We start from the raw sequence: 11,809 nt of genomic DNA on the forward strand, positions 1-11,809 counted from the left end.
AAAGTCCATGAACTTCTTAGGTAGCATATAAAGAAGCAAGAAATGGCTAGAATATAGAGGCCTTGGAAAAACACACAAACTCAAAGAAATGGGAGATAAACCCTGCAAAGATGCAGAGCCAGTGACAGCCATAAAATTTTAGAAGCCCTCTAGTCAGGGCATGCTGAGACATTCCGACCAATGTAAAACTCAAGCAGGTCTCTTCAGGTTCTAAAAGCATCATATTCCACAGTTAGGAATACTGCTCCCACTCAAATACTGTGTAGCATGAAAGGCTGCCGGCTTTGAACAGGAACCAGAGAATAAGAGGGCTCTGCAGCAGTTCAGTGCTGCAGTGCAAGCAGCCTTTCTGCTTCGGCCATAAGACTGGGCAGACTCTATCATGTTAGAAATATCAATAATAAGAAAAGATGCTGTGTAGAAATTGTGTTAAGCCCTAGTAAGAGAATCATAATGCAGGATCCTGGAAGTTCTGAAACAAAGCGTTGCTATCAGCAACAAATAATTATATTCTTTTGGGAAAAAACAGCTTCTAGTGTGCTACTGGTCCCTGTTGTAGATGGAATGGTTGCTCATAGGACACCAAGTCATCATACGGGCAGAGCTGTTGATCTTAAGTTAGAGCCTGTGAAAGTCACCAAATCATAAGGTTGGATAAAGCCACCAAAAATCCAATGTAAGATGCCAGTGGTACCTACAGCATTGATCATGAGAAGGAGTAATGGCCAGAAGTAAGCTGCATGACAGGTAGCCAAGCCCCCTAATTACTGTCAGAATCATTCTCCTAGCTCACTCTTATGGCTACATGGGAAAAGGCTATATCACCACCTGAAGAAAAACCCAAAGATGGTTTACACATTGCTTAACTTAGTATGTGGGCAGAAGTTGAAAAGTGGATGGTAACTGAATTACCACCTTACACAGTAATGACCTTCACAGACAGTGGTAAGGAAAAATCTTCCCAGAGAACAGAGCTTAAGGCAGTTCACCTAGTCATACTTTTTGTGTAAAAAGAGGAGTATCCCAAGTTGAAAGTATATACAGACTCATGGATAGTAGCAAGTATTCTGGTTGGCTTGTCAGGGACCTAGAAGGAAAAAAGAGTGGAAGAAGTTCTAGAGTAGAGGCACAAGAGTGGTCATGAAGTATAAACAGGAGGTCTTTGTATCACATTTTGTTGTTGTTCGGTTCCTCAGTTGTGTCTGACTCTTTGCAACCCTATGTACTGTAGCATGCCAGGCTTCACTGTCCTTCACCATCTCCCTGAGCTTGTTCAAACTTATGTCCATTGAGTCAGTGATGGCATCCAACCATCTCATCCTCTGTCATCCCTTTCTCCTCCTGACTTCAATTTTTCCCAGCATCAGGGTCTTTTCCAATGGGTCAGGTCTTCACATCAGGTGCCCAAAGTATTGGAGCTTCAGCTTCAGCATCAGTCCTTCTAATGAATATTCTAAGATTAATTTCCTTTAGGATTGACTGGTTTGATCTCCTTGCAATCCAAGGGACTCTCAAGAGTCTTCTCCAAAATCACAGTCCAAAAAGCATCAATTCTTCATATCACATGGTAACACTCAAAAGGAATCATCTGCTGTGGTAGAGGCTGCTGCTGCTGCTGCTAAGTCGCTTCAGTCGTGTCCGACTCTGTGCGACCCCATAGACAGCAGCCCACCAGGCTCCGCCATCCCTGGGATTCTCCAGGCAAGAACACTGGAGTGGGTTGCCATTTCCTTCTCCAATGCATGAAAGTGAAAAGTGGAAGTGAAATCACTCAGTCGTGTCCAATTCTTTGCGACCCCATGGACTGCAGCCTACCAGCCTCCTCCATCCATGGGATTTTCCAGGCAAGAGTACTGGAATGGGGTGCCATTGCCTTCTCCGGTGGTAGAGGCACTAAACAGCAAAGTAGACAGTGACCTACCCAGCCAGTTATGGTGGGCAGTCCTTGTCATCAGCCATCCTGGTGCTGAAACAATGTAGCCAAGGTGACAGAGGTAAGGTGACATTTTCCTAACAACATGGACTCCCACAAACCAAGATTGACCTTGCTACTGCAACCAATGATTATCCAATCCGGCAGCGGCATAAACTAGTTACTATCCTTAATATGATCCCATTCCTTAAGGAGCACAATTGTTCCATTTGGTGGCATGTTAACCCTTCTAGGCCCCTGGGCCCTTTTAGACCTGAAAAGGCTAGTGGTTTGTTTTCATAGGAATAGGCACTCTGGATACCGGTTTACCTTCCTGCAGAGCCTCAGCCTGCACTGTTGTCCAAGGGTTTATATGGTGTTTAATTTCCTGTATGTGATCCCACATAACATAGTGACAGATCAGGGATCTCTTTTTACAGCAAAGGTGATCTAGAAATAGGTCTTTGATCTTGGGATCCACAGTCATATTTTATGACTCAAAATCTGTGGCCCTGAAAGTGTTGGAAGAAGTTACCAGAGGTAGACTACCTGGGAACCAAAAAGTGGAACCAGGAGTTTCCATTCACTTACCATTATTCCCAATGACCCACTAGGAATGAGTCATTGGAAATAATGTGCACTCCATTTCTGCAACTCGGGGCTCTATATGGCTAGACAAACTTTTCTCAAAATAGGGCATCATTTCCCCCAAGGATGCAACAGAGTCACATTGAATTATAAAGTACACAAGAAAAGGAGTCACTGTCTTAGCAAGAGTAACTGACTCTAATCAAGAGGATAAAGTAGGGCAGCTTACATGATGGGGGCATAGAGAAATGTGTGTGGAATCCAAGTGACTCACTTGAGTGAGCCTTGGTATCCCCTTGGCCAACTGTGAATGTAAAGAAACAGGTATGGCCACCTCCTTATGAGAAGGACTGAGTGACCAGGGAACTCAGGAGTGAGGATCTAGGTCATGACACCAGGTAAGTCACTGAGGTCAATATATGTGGTAGCAGATGGTGGGTTATGTAGAGTGAAAATGGAGGAAGGAGATGAATAAAGATTGTAGCCCTAGAGCTCAACTGCAGCGCCAGGGACTGTAGTTTATCTCACTAGCCTCCTCCTCCTAAGTATTCCCACGGAAAAGAGATGCCCACTAGAATTTTGTAGGCTGTTCTCTAAACATGCATAGAGATGTGGATTTATGAGGCATGGGGTGTGGACTGTGGTAGACATGGAAATACACCACCCAGATCCATTTTCAAAGAAAGACTTGCTGCTCAGCTGGGGGGAGTATCTGCATGCAGCCTCCAGCTGACAGCCTCTTCAGAGTCTCTTAGCTGTAGAGAACTTGCTCATCTGAGATCACATCCTCCCCCAGAATAGCCCACATCTCTCCCTAAGCAAGGCAGGAATATAAAGGTTCAGCCACTACAACCCAAGATGACACATTATGAAAGGCATTGCTCACTCCACAGCTTCCTGCATCACTGTTTAATTGCTTCCTCTCCTCTCATAAACATCTTGTCTCCAAACTGTGGCAGCAACTGCTCCTGCAGAATTGAATTTGAAACAACAAATTTAATAGTAATTTTTATTTAGATCCAGACACTTATGGTAGTAGTGCACACTATTATATTCCTTTCAATTGGTGAAATACTCTCCTAGAACATGAAAATGTCACTATTAATCTAAATTATGATATTGCCAAAGGTAAACATTCAATTTTCACATTTTCACTATCTATGAGATACCAGGAAGGACATTAAAAATTATTTGATAACAAGATAATTTAATCAAAAATACCTATGATATTTTGACCATTCAAGTTAATAGAAGTAGCTTTGTTACAGAAAAAGTCATGTTTGACTCTTTTGGCTGTTTTTGTTCTTTTTTACACCTTTGAATTGAATATTTAGAAATATTTCAAAATCACTTTGCACAATTCATACAGAAGGACTTACATCTCAATTGCTTGACTCAATTTTTCTACACTACTAATTTGAATACTTGATAATATTTCAAAGCCATTTACCCAGTAAAAAATATGCTAAATTATTTATGTATGTGTTATTTAGGTCAGAGTATCTCCAGAGGTAACACAAAATTAATACAGGTATTTAAACTCTCTGTGGTCCTTTTCTCTCCAAAGTTCATCATGGCCTCCCTTTAAAGGATGCATTTGGCAGATGAAAAGCACAGATGACCCATCCCAGAGCACATTCCTAATAGTTACATCTGGAGCTGATGTTATTTTCCTCGATGCATTACCATTCAGCTGTGTGATAAATATCAACTGCCTGGAATTTCTAAGCTTTATAAACTTGCTTAGGTGATTTTGCACTTTTAGTCTTCAACTTTTTATCATATTCTTATGGCACTTCAGGCAGAATTCTTTCCTCTAAGTAAAATTTTATGATAGAAAAGGGGAAGTTTCATCATATCACAGTCTGAATTTTCAACTTTTCTGCATGAGTGAGAATGATAATTTGGAAGTAATTCACAAACAACTAGATAATTTTTCAGAATCAGGAATGGTGATGGCATAATAACCAAACTGTTGTATCAGTAATCAGATATGATTACCATTTACCTTTATTTACCATTATTATTAATATAAAAATAAAATTGCCAGTATTTATATTGCACATTGCACTTAACAAATGCTTGTGCATACATCATATCAATTGATCATATCAATTGATCCTCAGAAACAACATGTGATCTTTGTAGGGTTTTTGTGCCTGTTTTATAGAAGCAAGTACTGGGACCCTGAGAAACTGTAATTAAAACAGGAGAATTTAACATAGCTATTAAGCTATGATAAAATAATAATTATAAGATGTAAGAGAACTTAATATACTACCCTATGACTGAGAAGAGAGTATCCCAAGGAGGTACCAACTTGGAAGGGGACCTCCTACCCCAGGACAATCATGCAGATTTCACTGGAGGAAGGTAGACTGGCAGCTCACTGGATGGCATGAACGTTTGCTGCTTTCTCTAGGCAAAGCTGGGTCAATAGTCACTGGTCAATCAAGCAAGCATCGTAAGGTGGTGGGTACAGTGGGTGTGCAGAAGAGAGTGTGAGCATCCGTGCCAAAGAAAGGCTGGGACCATTTGATCTTACTGTTAGGAGGGCCGGGGAAGATGTTCAACAGGCAGAGCCAGAGCTATGAGGTTGCCAGGAGACCACATGTTCTTCACCCCTGGATGGGGTAGAATAACACCTGAGGTCCTCATACTCGCATCTGGGACCAGTGGCACAGCAGCAGGAATCAGTAGAAATTTTTCCCTTCTGCAGTGTCACTACAGCGACCTCTAGTGAGAAAACGTATCATCATGTTTGCCACAAAGGAGAAATGCTTAAAGAATTATGTCCATCATTGTAAGAGTAGGTATTGAAGGGTGAATCTGGAGCTACTAAATAATAAATTAATGCAGTCATGACCTTGGGTAAGGCAGCTTTTTTCTGGCAGCGAGTAGCTCTAGGAGAGGGACTTGGGTGTCTCTGTAACACTTCCAGCCCCTGGGGGAAATGAGTGCCTCTGTTCCAAAGGGAAAATCTGAATGGCTTACCACAGTAACCATTACAATCATTAATCTATAAATCAGTGCTAAGAAGCTGTCTCAATTGTGATATATGTATGTATGTCCCCTTTAACTAAGGTAAACTAATAGACTTTTAATTATTTCCCTATTATTTCCCTAAATATTTAATTATTTCCTATTTAAAGGGAAATATTTAATTATTTCCCAGTGGTGTTTTCTCAAACCTTCTTTGATTCATTAGTGTTGCCATCAAAATCTTTAGCCTGAATATAGAATGTATAAAAATTTAATAATAGTAGTAATAATTATCAAATTGAATATTCTTTGCCCATTGCCTATTTTTAGGCAATCCCTAAATTCTGTAATAAACTTTCACCAACATTTCCTTCCTTAAAGTTGTCCTTCCTACGGAAAACTTGGTATAGATACTGTGCTGCTATAGACCATTATTTTCAACTGACTGGGCTGAATGGCAGTTAGCCAAATACCATCATAAACATATTTTCAAGGTGCCTGTGATCAATAATCTTTTTTTCACAAACTGAAAAAGGAATAACTGTGTATTCCTTATATATTATAACTGTCCTGTTTCACCTATTTTTCAGATTAAGGAGAATTTTTTCCAAAAAAAAAAGAGTGATTATTTCAGAATTTGAAGGGGATAAACTAGAGGGATATTTATCTTATGTACTAATTAATGCAATTTACTCTGAATGATGCTTCCTCCCACTGGTTCTGTAATAAAAATAATTGTCTGTGTTCACTCCTGCAACTTCCTCTGTAGTCAGCCAGAAGATTAAGGATACATTCCACTCTGCAAACATGGGGTTACAGCCTTGCATTTTGCTTCTGTTCTGAATCTCTTTTGGTGTAGGCACACATATACTATACTTATTTCTCTCTTCTGTTTGTGTGAGCACTCTTCTTTGGCTAAAATCCTTAATTCTTACCCACCACTTTGAAGAAAGAGTCCAAATATCCAAGCATAATAATAATAAAGACTCTTTAGTTAGGGTAACTTTTCCAATTTCAGCTCCTCAAGAAACTCTCTTCATTTCAATCCCTGGTACACCCTAAATATTCTATCACTCCTTTAGGCCTCTATAAAAATTATTGCTTCTGTTTTGAGCATCTTTCTCCATCTGAGAATATTCATTGTTGTTGTTCAGTCCCTAAGTATGCCACACTTCCCTGTCCTTCACTATCTCCCAGAGTTTGTTCAAGTTCATGTCCATTGAGTCCGTGATGTGATCCAACCATGTCATCCTCTGTCGTCCAGAATCTTTACCAGCATCAGAATCCTTACCAGTAAGTCAGCTCTTTGCATCAGGTGGCTGAAGTACTAGAATTTACGCTTCAGCATCAGTCCTTTCAAAGAGTATTCAGGACTTAGCTCCTTTAGGATTGACTGATTTGATCTCCTTGTTGTCCAAGGTACTCTCGAGAGTCTTCTCCAACATCACAATTCAAAAGCATCAATTCTTCAGTGCTCAGCCATCTTTACTGTCTAACTCTCACATCCATACATGACTACTGGAAAAACCATAGTTTTAACTAATGGACCTTTGTCTTCAAGGTGATGTCTCTGCTTTTTAATATGCTGACTAGGTTTGTCATAGCTTTTCTTCCAAGGAGCAAGCGTCTTTTGATTTCATGGTTGCAGTCGCTGTCCATAGTGATTTTGGAGCCCAAGAAAATAAAATCTGCACTCTTTCCCTTTTCCCCCTATTTTCCATGAAGTGATGGGACTGGATGTTATGATTAATTTTTTGAAAGTTTTAAGCCAGCTTTTTCATTTTCCTCTTTCACCTTCATCAAGAGGCTCTTGAGTTCCTCTTCACTTTCTGAAATATTCATACACATATTCAATGATCAACTTCAATATGATGTCCTTTATGAAGTCTGCCAATCTCCCCTTATGTACTCCTTACTCCACACTGTTCTCATGGTGCTTAAAAACCATCTCAGCTTTAACATTTCTCATGCCGTTCTGTATACTTGGCTACTTCCCCTATTAATTTCTAATCCCTTTGAACACAGGATGCAGCATATTCTGTTGTTGTCCAGATTGCCTCTACCCAGCCAGAGACACAGCTGTGGTGTTGGTGTGGACTTTCATTACTCTTCACTAGAGCCAATACACCTGAAGACACTGGGAGGTTATATTCCCCCACTTCAGCAGCTCTAACAAATGACTACTGAGATACAGTAGTTCACCCCGCCACCCCGTCTGTAGACTGGTGAAGCCCTGTGTTGAGATTCATCCTCCTCGTGGGATCAAGCTGAGGCTAAAGTTTTCATGAAACCATGTCTTTGCCTAGGTTCTTTATCTTACATATTCTGCTTTCCTCTCCTCAAAATTTTTCTCCTGAAATCACTCCCTCAACAAGTCATCTTGCTGAAGAATCTCCATTTCTAGTACACCAACACACAGGGATTTTCATCTACAAATATTTGTAAACCTGAACTTGAGCCTGTGATGTGCTATGCTTAGTCGCTCAGTCGTGTCTGACTCTTTGTGACACCATGGACTGTAGCCCACCAGACTCCTCTGTCCATGGATTCTCCAGGCAAGAATACTGGAGTGAGTTGCCATGCCTTCCTCCAGGGAATCTTCCCAACCCAGGGATTGAACTCAGGTCTTCTGCATTGCAAGGCGGATTCTTTACTGACTGAGCCACCAGGGAAACTCAAGAATACTGGAGTGGGTAGCCTATCCCTCTCCAAGGGCTCTTCCCGACCTAGGAATTGAACTGGGGTCTCCTGTATTGTAGGCAGATTCTTTACCAGCTGAGCTACCAGGGGAGCCCAAACCTGAGCCTAGGCAAATGTTGTTAAGGCATAGCACACTCAAGAAGTGTTTGCTTAGTGGGAGGAATTGAGTAATAATTTAAGTATATTTGATTAAAATTCTCCTGTCTTTGCTGCTTCATTGCCATGCTGCCTGGCTTCTCTCTCTCAGTTCCTGGTCCTGAGAAAAGGATGACGCCTCAAATGGGCTCCTAATAAATACTTAGTTTCAGTTGAAGTTACCAGTCTTTGAGATCCCAAGCCATATATTTGCTTCTTAGATTTTGAATTCATGATTTTCTTAACTTCTTTTCTATCAGTTAGGCCCAGAGCTATCTGGATTGTGTGATCAATATGTAAGTCACATATAAGCAAACATTTATAGGAAGTGCATAAGAGTAAAGAAACCATCATATTGTAAATGGCTTACATCAGAAGTCAAATTCTGTGGTCTTAAGCTTTTATCCAGTCCACAAATATGTTTTAATACTGTAGTGGGTTGCCATTTCCTTCTCCAATGCATGAAAGTGAAAGTGAAGTCACTCAGTCGTGTCCAACTCCTAGTGACCCCATGGACGGAGGAGCCTGGTTGGCTGCAGCCTACCAGGCTCCTCCGTCCATGGCATTTTCCAGGCAAGAGTACTGGAGTGAGTTGCCATTGGTTTCTCCCTATTGTATTCATAGAGTGTTTAAAAATTTTTAGATTTATTGCCAACACAAAATCTCAAATTCAAGATTTTCACTGACACATAAATTGAAAGATCTCTGATAATTTACCCTCATGACAACAATCTTGTTTGCCATAGTCCTGGTTACTCATTATTGTCTTAAATCCAGTCCACTTCTTTTTTACAGACTTCTCTGACTACTTTAATACTTTGATTTGGGACCCCCCAAGCTGTACGTGGGAGCATATAGACAGGGACCATATTCAATCCATTTTTGAATCCCTAGCATTTAGCACAGTATCTGCCAGAATAGGCGCTCTGTAAATGTTTATTAAATGTACTGTTAAAGGGGAGGGGAAATGTCTTTCAGGAAAAAAATCTGCTTTTCAACCCCAAGTAAGAGTCCTATAAAATATCTTTACTGCAGAAGAAAGGAGGAGCAGTAAAAAGGCAGGAGTAATTGAGAGATGTAACAGAGGAGCGGTGCTTGGTTTACAGTGGCGGTGGCAGTTCCAGTGTCATACAGATGAGCACAACGGCAATTAGGAAGAGAAGTAGTAACAGTGCTTGACCTAATAGTACAATTGATTAATTCTACATCCAGGAAGAGAGATTTAAGGACTGAAATGAAAGCAACTGCAAGCAGAAGGACACTGACAAATTACCACAATTAACATTTCTGATAGCTTCAAGCAACTAGTGCAGCATGATAAAATGTGGAACATAGAAGTTACAACAGGTGAGAGATACAGACCTCAATTGAAGACTGAGACCTCAACCTAGATACAGACTCTATAATGCCTTCTGGACAGGGCAGCTCATCAACATCCCATTAAGAAACAGAAAACAAAACCAAAAAATGATTTAGTTCCGGCCTTACACCAGATATATATCGTATAATTTTCTGCACTTAATTATGACTAACTTTGGTGGCTCAGACCATAAAGAATCTGCCTGCAGTGCAGGAGACCCGGATTCAATCCCTGGGTTGGGCAGATCCCCTGGAGAAGTAAATGGCAACTCACTCCAGTATTCTTGCCTGGAGAATCCCGTGGACAGAGGAGCCTGGCGGGCTATAGTCCATGGGGGTCACAAGGAGTCAGACACGACTGAGCGACTAACACTTTGACTTTTACTCCTTAAGTATATGCATGTGTATATACACAGACAGACATATGCACACACAAAATAAGGATTCTCTCAACAGAACTTTTAATGATTTTATTTTCAAATAAATATTGCAAGGATCAGCTTCAGGTATTGTTAGGGGAATATAGTTAAAATAGATGAACCTAAATGTATATAGCATTCAGTTTTTGTTTTTTTTTTAAGTTGCTCAGTCATGTCCAACTCTTTGCGACCCCATGGACTGTAGCCTACAACGCTCCTCCGTCCATGGGATTATACAGGCAAGAGTACTGGAGTGGATTGCCATTTCCTTCTCCAGAGGATCTTCCCAACCCAGGAATCGAACCTGGGTCTCCCGCATTTTAGGCAGATGCTTTACCATCTGAGCCACCAGGGAAGTCCTATAGCATTCAGTAACCTGGTGTTAAATAAGACGCACTAGGAAGTACATCACTGATAAAAAGGCACCAGTGTTACACTGTCTCTTCTTCTAATTTTTGCTCCTTATACTTTGTTCCTTCTGATTATACTGGATTCTTTTTCTGCTGTCCAGCCATCATCTGCCATAGTCATAGTCTGATTTTAAAGTCATAACCAAGACCAAGTAACTATCTATCAAATTCTGAAGCTCCTTTTTCAGAGAGAGGCATGAACTTCTTTTTAATCACACAGATACCAAAAAGATATATAAATTAAATACACTTAAAATTAAGAAGAAAGTTCATCAGTTAGAAGAATAGACATGGGTAGTGTAGAAGTCATTAGTGCAGTTTGCTAAGCATTTCTGTACCTTCAGGTACATGTTAGAATTACATTTCCCTGACACTAGTTAAGTTTGGCATAGATTCATGGATTCATCTGGCCAATAAAATGTGAAATGGAAATGAAATATACCTCTTCTGTGGCAGATTTAAGAGGTAAATCCTCTTCTCTCGGTCAAGACTGTCATGGACGAAGTTGTTGAGAAGGTGGTTTAATCAGTCAGGGTTCCTGAATGTTTACTGTGAGCAGAGTCTTTAGGTCCCTGTGTCATACAGCATATGTGAAAAATAAATTTTGTTGTCTTAAGCCACTAATGTTTGGGGTTTGTTTGTTATAACAGTATAACCTCACCCATTCTGCCTGATACAGCTAAGTGTAAGCTAGGCTGCAAATAGCTGTGGTAGCAAAACTCTGAAGTGATGTACAGGCAATTAGAAAAAAAAACTGTTTGATGTCTCAGCTTGGAATTTGACAAACATGTAAACTAGAGGGAAATCAGCATACAAATAATATTAGCCAGACAACCTAGGGAAATGAACTTCAAACTGTGCTGGGGTGGTGATCTCTAGGGATTTCTCTGCATCTCATCAGAAATCACCTGAGGGAGTTGAGGGTGGAAGGGAGTTCTCTGCAGACTAATCTAACAAAGCATCTGTTTCTCAGATTATCTGAGATAATTTGTTTACAAATGAGTTTTCCAAATACTGTATCTGAAGAAGGGATCACGTGGTGAAATGATATTGGGAAAACATTCTTTTGAGAATAATAGATAACATAAAATGTTGTCAGGGGTATATAACAAATTTCTCGCTAATTGCTCACTATACCATGCTCATTCATAACTTAGCGTCTTTGTGTGAGTTGAACCACACTTCTTCCAATCTCTGTCTCACAAACTGCTGTGCACTCTTTAACATGCACATAAAATATTGCCTTCTCTGTAAAACCATCCCAGATGCACTTTTGAGAATGTGAGTGTGCATGTGCACACATG

The 11,809-nt window shown here is 40.4% G+C and overlaps 1 non-coding gene across 1 annotated transcript; it reads right to left on the reverse strand.

Annotated features, from left to right (window-relative positions):
- Window positions 1-10,378: 10,378 nt before the first annotated feature.
- On the reverse strand, window positions 10,379-10,450 carry TRNAF-AAA. Its single transcript has one exon. It is a non-coding gene; the product is annotated as a tRNA-Phe (tRNA).
- Between the last annotated feature and the right edge of the window lie 1,359 nt (window positions 10,451-11,809).

Source organism: Oryx dammah, unplaced genomic scaffold, assembly GCF_014754425.2.
Source record: "Oryx dammah isolate SB20612 unplaced genomic scaffold, SCBI_Odam_1.1 HiC_scaffold_23, whole genome shotgun sequence".
Classification (NCBI taxonomy): domain Eukaryota; kingdom Metazoa; phylum Chordata; class Mammalia; order Artiodactyla; family Bovidae; genus Oryx; species Oryx dammah.